The sequence below is a fragment of the Peromyscus leucopus genome, chromosome 4 (genome assembly GCF_004664715.2).
Source record: "Peromyscus leucopus breed LL Stock chromosome 4, UCI_PerLeu_2.1, whole genome shotgun sequence".
Lineage (NCBI taxonomy): Eukaryota > Metazoa > Chordata > Mammalia > Rodentia > Cricetidae > Peromyscus > Peromyscus leucopus.
The window spans coordinates 126082939-126091907 of NC_051066.1; the positions used below are offsets into that span (position 1 = coordinate 126082939).

Sequence of the window (8969 nt, forward strand, 5' to 3'; positions counted from 1 at the left end):
TTTGGAAAATGGAACTTATAACTTTGGTAATAAAATTCATAAATTAAAGGCATTATAGTGTAAAATAAACATCATAAATACTTGGTTTATTTCTTAAAAGGGAATCGTAGGAGGTAGTGCTTTACAAATGCATGCTTCTAGTGTAAACATATGAAAGTCAACAAAATTAATAAATCTGAGCTTTATGCATAAAAGAAAAGATCAGAGCTTTCCTGGGATTTCACTTGAAACATTATGCCTCCCTGAGTATCTAGAAAATAGCTCTAATGATTATTTTCTTGACAATACTTCTCAATCTTCAGTGCAATGCAAATACAAATGAAACTCCTACTAAATTTCCAGGTCAGCTCCATCATCTGTTTCAGCCATACACACATTTCATTCATTCACAGGAGTATCTATGAGACACAGCCATATAAACCATTTCTAGATGAGTGTCAAGTTTTTACTGTAAGTAGAAGCTTACAAAGAGTCTACCTTTGTAAGTATTTCCCAGCATGCTCCTCTTTTTAACTATTCTCTTTCATACCTTCACATAAATAGAACATAGCCCAAGTCAAAAGCATTTATGCTTGAAGCCATTAGTTTTTGTTAAGCTCCAAGACCAAGGATGCTCAAGCCATGTGTACTAAAACTCAGGCACTGTTTATGTATGGGCTTCTCTTGCCTTTGATTCTTTGATCCTTGACATGGACTAGCAAGTCGTTCTTCAGTGACAGGGTCCTGAGTAGGAAGGTCCATAGGGTCAAAAATAAAGAAGACAGAAAATGTGGGTTCAGATGTTCTTGAACAAACTGTGTATTATACCAAGAAAACTTATTAAGAAGTACAGGGTCTTTGTAACATAAATTTTGAATGGTCTTATTAATTTAAAAAAACTCAGTGCCAGCTATTGGGGTAAATTCTGAAAGATCAGAGAGACAGAACAAGCCATAGCTAATGTCACCCCACCAACTTCTCAGCCAATCCTGTTTCCTCAAAATGGAAGTCTCTGAGTCCTCATCCTAATGGATCTCAACTGAACTGCAGCTAAAAGCCTAAAAGCTAAAAAGCCTAAAAGCCTCTAGTTCCTGGTCCTCACGCCTTACATACTTTTCTGTTTTCTGCCATCACTTCCTAAGATTAAAGGCATGTGTCTTTCCCAAGCAAGACATGAGATCTCAAGTCCTGGAATTAAACGTGTGTGTCACCATGCCTGGCTTTTTCCAGTGTGGCCTTGCACTCACAGAGATCCAAATGGATCTCTGCCTCCTAAATGCTAGGATTAAAGGCATGTGCTACCACTGTCTAATCTCTATGTTTGATATAGTGGCTGTTCTGTTCTCTGACCCCCAGATAAGTTTATTGGGGTGCACAATATATCAACCACATTTCCCCTTTTTTGTTTAAAATAAAAAGTTATAAATAATATAAGAAAAAGTATATACAATAAGTATATAAAATATATACAGTCAAGAATTACATTAACAATGTCTAGTCCATTAACATTTGACAGATTCAGACAAAAAACGCTATTATATACATTAACAATGTCTAGTCCATTAACATTTGACAAATTCAGACAAAAAATTTCATTACTTATCCTATTTAAAACATCCTTTTTAGAAGTAGATTCAATAATCTACTTTTTTATTTTATCATATCCATATGCTCTCTTTTTTCTTTTCTGAGTAGATTCAAAAAATCTATCTTTTATCTTACCATTTTTATTTCTTCCCTTTTTCTTTTTAAAGTAAATTCAATAATCTACCCATTTATTCTATTATTTCTATATCTCTTTTTTTCAGAGTAGATTCAATAATCTAACTCTTAGCTATATTCTCTTTTTTCTTAAAAAAAAAAAAAAACTGAATCTAATCTCTTTTGTTTAGCTTTTTTTTTCCTGACCATTAACAATTAACAACTTGTTACCAACTACAGTGATAATTTCATTTGTACTGAAATGGAATTTTTATTAGCAAGCCATAGCAGAAGCCGGGTGGTGGTAGAGCACACCTTTAATCCAGATCACTTGACAGACAGATCTCTGTGTGTTCAAGGATACAGGCAGCATGGAGACACACGTCTTTAATCTCAATACCCACCATAGAGACCTGAAGGTCTGTATAGACAGGCAGTGACGAGGAGGTCATGTGGTTGGGTTTACAACCAATGAGAAGGCAGAACAGAAAGTCAATAAAAAGACAGATACACAGGAAGTAGGTTTCTTTCTGAGGGTAAGGACCATAGCAGCAGCAAAGGGTGAGAAAGGCAGTTTTAAGTCTCAGCTCTCAGCTACGGCTCTGTATTTGGCTCTGTGTTTCTTGTTTAATAAGACAGTTACCCAAGAAATGCTCAAACATACCACAAGAGCACTTGCTCAGCTATATTCATATCAGCATTGTTTGTAATAGTCAAAACCTGGAAACAACCTAGATGCCCTTCAACTGAAGAATGGATAAATAAATTATGGCACATATGCACAATGGAATACTACTCAGCAGAGAAAAACAATGACATCATGAGGTTTGTAGGCAAATGGATGGATCTAGAAAAAAATCATCCTGAGTGAGGTAACCCAGACTCAGAAAGACAAATATGGTATGTACTCACTCATAGGAGGATACTAGAGGTAGAACAAGGATGACTGGACTGCTACTCACATCATCAGGGAGGCTACCTGGAAAACAGGACCCCAAGAAAGACACAGGGATCGCCCAATGACAGAGAAATGGATGAGATCTACATGAACAACCTGGACATGAGTGGGAGTAATGAAGGGCTAGGGTCGAGGGAAAGAGAGCCTGGGGGAGAGGGAGATCCTAGCTGGATCAAGAACAGAGAGGAAGAACAAGGAATAGGAGACCATGATAAATGAAAACCACATGAGAAAAGGAAGAAACAAAGTGCTAGAGAGGCCCACAGAAATCCACAAAGATACCCCCACAATAGACGGCTGGCAATGGTCGAGAGATAGCCTGAACTGACCTACTCTGGTGATGGGATAGCCAAACACCCTAATAGTCATGCCAGAAACCCCATCCAAGGACTGAGAAATTTGGATGCAGAGATCCATGGCTAGGCCCTGGGTGGAGCTCCGGGAGTCCAATTAGCGAGAAAGAGAAGGGTTTATATGAGCGAGAATTGTTGAAACCAAGGTTGGATAAAGCACAGGGACAAATAACCAAATGAATGGAAACACATGAACTATGAACCAAAGGCTGAGGGGCCCCCAACTGGATCAGGCCCTTTGAATAGATCTCTGAAGTATTCGAAGGCCACCTGGCCAAACATCCTAATTGTCATGCTAGAAACCCCATCCAATGACTGAGGGAACCGGATGCAGATATCCATGGTCAGGCCCCAGGTGGAGCTCCAGGAGTCCAATTGGTGAGAAAGAGGAGGGTTTGTATGAGCGAGAATTGTTGAGACCAAGGTTGGAAAAAAAGCATAGGGACAAATATACAAACGAAAGGAAACACATGAACTATGAACCAATAGCTGAGGAGCCCCCAACTGGATCAGGCCCTCTGGATAAATAAGACAGTTGATTAGCTTGATCTGCTTGGGAGGCATCCAGACAGTGGGACAGAGTCCTGTCCTCAGTGCATGAACTGGTAGTTTGGAACCTGGGGCTTATACAGGGACACTTGGCTCAGCCTGGGAGAAGGGACTGAACCTGCCTGGACTGAATCTACCAGGTTGAACTCAATCCTCGAGGGAGTCTTTGGCCTGGAGGAGATGGGAATGGGGGGTGGACTGGGGGGAAGGTGGGGGTAGGAGGTGTGGGGGGGGAACAAGGGAATCTGTGGCTGATATGTAAAATTAAATTTAATAAATAAATTAAAAAAATAAATCTACAACCAACTATCGTAAACAATGACATTACCCATTAACTCATTAAACCACCCAAAAAAAAACACCCACCCCACCTCTTGGGAATGTGGGCATCATGTTTTTAAAATTACTTCTTGCCATCTGGGAGTGAAAGCATCTTTAGGGGATCCTAAAAAGAAAATTTTTGGTTAATTGTCAAGTTCTGAGAGAGGTAGCTGTATCATTTGTTGTCCAGTCTCTGCATAATGCAGAAGCGCAGGACTTATCTCAAGTCCTTATTCGTGTAGTCTGTGAGGCTGGATTATCTCAGCTAGCCATCTTGAAATTGTCCTGAGCAGTTTGTAGCCTAAAGCAAATCTTTGGGTGATGTTTGTCAGCTTAGTGGTATTATTTTCCATGTGGAATTGCCATTGTGGGGCCCCATCATCTTTCTATTAGGTGTGGTCATGGTTCATTGCAGAATTTTTTTTTTGTGCCTCCTCTGTGGTTTGAAGCAATCTTAATTGTATTCGTGGCAGAATCGTGTCTCACAGACAAGCCCAAGTTCGTAATACAACAGGTTCCATTCTTCTTCACCAAGATATTCTTTGATTTCAAATCTCTGTGAGCAATAGCTGGCTTTCCTTGGGTACCAACAATCTTCATGTGAAGATGAGCAAGACAGCTGGCCATAGACAGAGCGAGTTTGATCAATCCTTCCACTGTAACAGTCTATCTATTCAAGTAATCGGCAGTGGTGGCACACGCCTTTAATCCCAGCACTTGGGAGGCAGAGGCAGGCGGATCTCTGTGAATTCAAGGCCAGCCTGGGCTACCAAGTGAGTTCCAGGAAAAGCACAAAGCTATACAGGGAAACCCTGTCTCAGAAAAAAAAAAAAAAAAAAAAAGAATCCAATGTTCATGGTAATCTGACACCAGCCACAGCTGAGTCCATGTGCCACTGTCTCTGTTGTCTGCTGCTATAAATCCTAGGATGTTTTCATGGCGTAACATCACAGTCTGATAAATCTCTGCGTCTTGGGACCACAAATGTTCTTCCATAGAAGAGAATATCTTCACAGCAACTTCTTCTCATGGTCAGTTGCCTCAAAAGACTTCTCCAAACTGACCTTTGCTGATGCTTTTGTTGTAACACAATGGTCCTGGCAATTGTTCTCTAAACAAGCAGTGGTGAATAAACCCTTCCTCCCTGGTAGCAGTATCACTGCTGCCACCAACACAATGGGAAGGAGCTGGCAACACAGAGCAGCAGCCACCACCTCCATGATCCCACTGCCACCATTTGTAGCCTGGCCCAGCCATGACCACAGCTTCTGCTCAGCAAGTCTCCTAGGTTGGCCTCAAACTCAGCATCCTCCTGCCTCTGCCTCCTTCAGTAATCCTACCGGCTTGTGTTAACGCAAACAATAATAGGTCCAGCCTATATTGTTTGCTCCCAGGGTCTGTGGAAGAGTCTAACAACCAGCTGAAGATTCTAATCTGAGGGATATTCAATGAATCTAAGCACACTGAGTTCTTTAGTCCATTCACTTTATTCTTCTAATTCAATTCTATCTACACAGTTCTTTTCTGCTTTCTTACTTAGCTCCTCTCAATCCCTCCTGCTCTCAGTCCCTTCTGCTGTTCTCTCATCATTCTACCTAGTATTTCCATCTCAGTCCTCATCTTAGTTCTTCTCCATCCATTATCTCAGTGCTCTCAGAGAACCAGATTATACACTCACAGTAATTCTTTGGTAAAGCAATGCAAGGCTTGAAGTTTTCAGGTTTGCAGAGAGAGGTGATAAGGATCCGCACGTAAAGCAATTAATTATCAGCTTCCAATTACAACCCAAAAGGGGAGTGGCTAAAGGGGAGTTGTCTGGTAGGGTCAACTAAAGGATAAGATCAATTAGGGAATTTATGTGCTCAAACTATGGTCTAGAAATGGCTAGGTAAAATGTTAGGGGTCAATAAGTCATGACAAAGTAAACTGTCTTTGGCACCGCTTTTCCTGCTCGTCCCAGCTGCAGCTGCTTTCTGATAGGGAGGGGGACATATGCTAGGTGGCTAAGCAACCTATGTCAGAGCATGTAGTATTTGGTTAGTAAAAGCACTTTCACTCAGAGTAATTGCTCAGGAGAAAATCTAGGAATAGCACCTGGCTGAGGAGGAATAAAAACTTAATTTGCACAAGAAAGAAGCTTGGCACTTATCACCTGTCTGGCCTTGTAGGCAATCTCCTTGGGTCAGTGGGAAGTAACTGCCTTAACTCAGTAACTAACAAATGGCTAAAACATCATCCCAGGAATGTGAGCAGTAGGTCTCTTAAATTAGAGTCTTGTATAAATAACCCATGGTGAAGGTAAGGAGTTAAGGATTTAATTGTTAGTGGTTCTTTTCTCTATTTGTGGGTGATATGAGCTAATGTTTATTTCTCTGCATTTGTCCTTGGAAAAAGGTATCTTTGCTGAAATACTTTTGTCTAGAGAATGGCCCTGGCCAGATATATGTTGATGAAAAATAAACACAGCTGGGGCAGTTGTCCAATTACCTCAAATGTATAGGGAAAATTGTGCCCAAGACTGAGATGCAATCGTGAGATTACATGTACACATAACATGGAGATGCAAGGTAAACGGGGAGAATCATAGCTGTTATTGCACAAGACGTTTACAACAAGAAACAGCCAATTCATTCAAAAGGCAGTAACTCCATAATGCCTTGCATGATGGTTTCCTCTAACAGAACCCTTAGTTCTGACAGGTTGACCTTCTGAACACTGGTTGTCACTGCTGTATACTCTCACGGATTTTTGCAACCTAGCGGCTCTCAATAGTGCGTCACCACAACTGGCCAGTACAGCTCGGGCCTGAGCTGGGGACTGCAAGGCCACAGGCAAGAGACTATTTCATAAATCCGTGCCCCACAAGTTGGACGCCAAATATCACATGAATCTCTTATTAATAAAACACCCAGTGCTAGCTATTGGGGTAAATTCTGAAAGATCAGAGAGACAGAACAAGCCACAGCTAACCTCACCTCACCAACTCACAGTTTTCCCTGAAAAAAAAAAAAAAAAAAAAAAAACTGTGAAAATGGACAACATAATTAAAAAAACAAACCATCATACAATGGAATGAAGTCAGTGGGAAACTAATCAAGCAATGTTGTGTAAGGGAAACACAGGGTATCTCAAGGTGATCAGAGACCAAGCATTCCATGGTCTCAGGATTGATAACCATGGCTCTTTACGGTAAGAATAGTTGGGTTCTCAGGATCTGAGGCCACAGCTCCCCAAGGCCATTACTGGCTCTGCTAAGCATGTTCCTGGTTTAGTGAAGGAGCTGTGTTTTTTCTCTCTACATCAGGGCCTTGGGAAAAGCCTCTGGTTGGTCTAGTACTCAACAAATCCTCAGTAGTAACTACAGAGAGTCATTAGAGAGCAGTTGGGTATTCAGGGGCCGAAGCAGTACAATTTAATCATTGCTCCTCTACACATGTGAATTCTGAGACTTACTGCGAAAGCATATATCATGTTTCTGAGTCCAAGTAAAATTTAGAAACTGACTTGTAATCACATTTAAAAAGATGCACCACAAATTCAGCTGACTTTGATGGTCCCTTAGAAGAGGAGTCAGAATAAGGGAGGCCCAGACTGACACTGGGCACTGAGGACCTGCAGCTGCCTCTGCTGGACCGGCCAGAACAGGGCTCTTGTAGTAGATGCAGGAGAGATAGGGACAGCCAAATAGCTTGTGTTGCCTTCTGTTTGGTTCTTTCTAGCACAGCCTCAGGCCTAATGACACAACTGGTACTTGGATTTTCTTTACAGTCCTTTGCAGCTCCTACCTATTCCCTCACCGTCTACATCTATGTGACAGCAGTATTTTTCCACTAACCAAGATATGTCTAACTTCCTAACAGGTAACCACAGTGGTTAGGGTTACAAACTGTCTTTAAAAAGAAAATCAAGTGATCATTTTTAGCCACTATCATAACATTTTCAATAGAAACACTTCCTCTGGTCTTACAGGACTGAGCAATCTCCTATGACTTCCTGAACTGTTAGTTTGATAATTGTCTTTTTGTTGAGTCTCTTCCATTCCCGTAAACTGTGACTCATTTTACCAACCACAAACAATGCTTTCCTCAGAAAATTGGCAAAAATCTAAATCAACCTCAGACAAAAAGTCAGGCCACGTGAGTAATGAGTGGAAAATGGCAGCTATGCACTTCCTTGGTCTTATTTTAAAATCATTTTATTGAGTCTTTTAAAAATAAATTACAAAATCTATCAGCATCAGTAAAGGAGGGGGTGATCATTCTGCCCATCAAACTGAAAGGTTAATATAGAATCATAGGCAAATGCATTGCTTCTTGGTCTTCACAGCTTTGAGAGACACTCTGACATGCAGAGAATATACCTTAGCCATCTCTTTCACCAGTGAGCATGATCTTACAATAAGCATCAGCAGAACCCCATGATCTTTCATATTTCGACATGTGGAAAGAAACTCTATAAACACATCAATCTTAAGACTTTTATGTGAATCCTGCCCATTCCATCCTGGAAATACATATACATGTATGTGTGTGAAAGAAAGTGTGTGTGTTTATGTGTATGTGTATATATGTGTGTATATATGTATATGTTATGTACATATGTATATATTTATCAACTGCATTTACTACAGCATGTTATTTTTCTTTATTTTTTTTTTTTTTTTTTTTTTTCAGCATGGTTATACTATATTGTAGATGCTGTCTGTATTATTAAATAAAAGTGCTTATATTTTTAAAGACTGATTATCAAGAAGAGAGAGTTGAAGATCGCTGAGTGCAGGTCAATTATTTTTATTGGGCTCCTTTAAAAAATCAATTTGCCTCATTATTTTACAGGATCTAAGTCCATATCTCAAAGCTGAGATGTTCCAGTTGAATATTCTACAGTCCATTTTTGGAACTTCACAAGGATCCTGGATATTGGATAGGTCTGTACAGCTCTGCCATTACAATGTTTCATCCAGTTCCCTGTTATACCCTAAGGTAAACGCCATTACAGAGTTCCCATGGTAACAACAGCCTTTATAAATTATACCTAGGTACCAGAAATAATAGTGAGAAAACAAAAACACTGATCTAAGAGAGGACTGACCAGGGTTAGGGGTCTAA

At 40.3% G+C, this 8969-nt stretch overlaps 1 pseudogene; it reads right to left on the reverse strand.

The window, feature by feature from the left end:
• Positions 1–4287: 4287 nt before the first annotated feature.
• On the reverse strand, positions 4288–8290 carry LOC114709536 (annotated as a pseudogene).
• Positions 8291–8969: the final 679 nt, after the last annotated feature.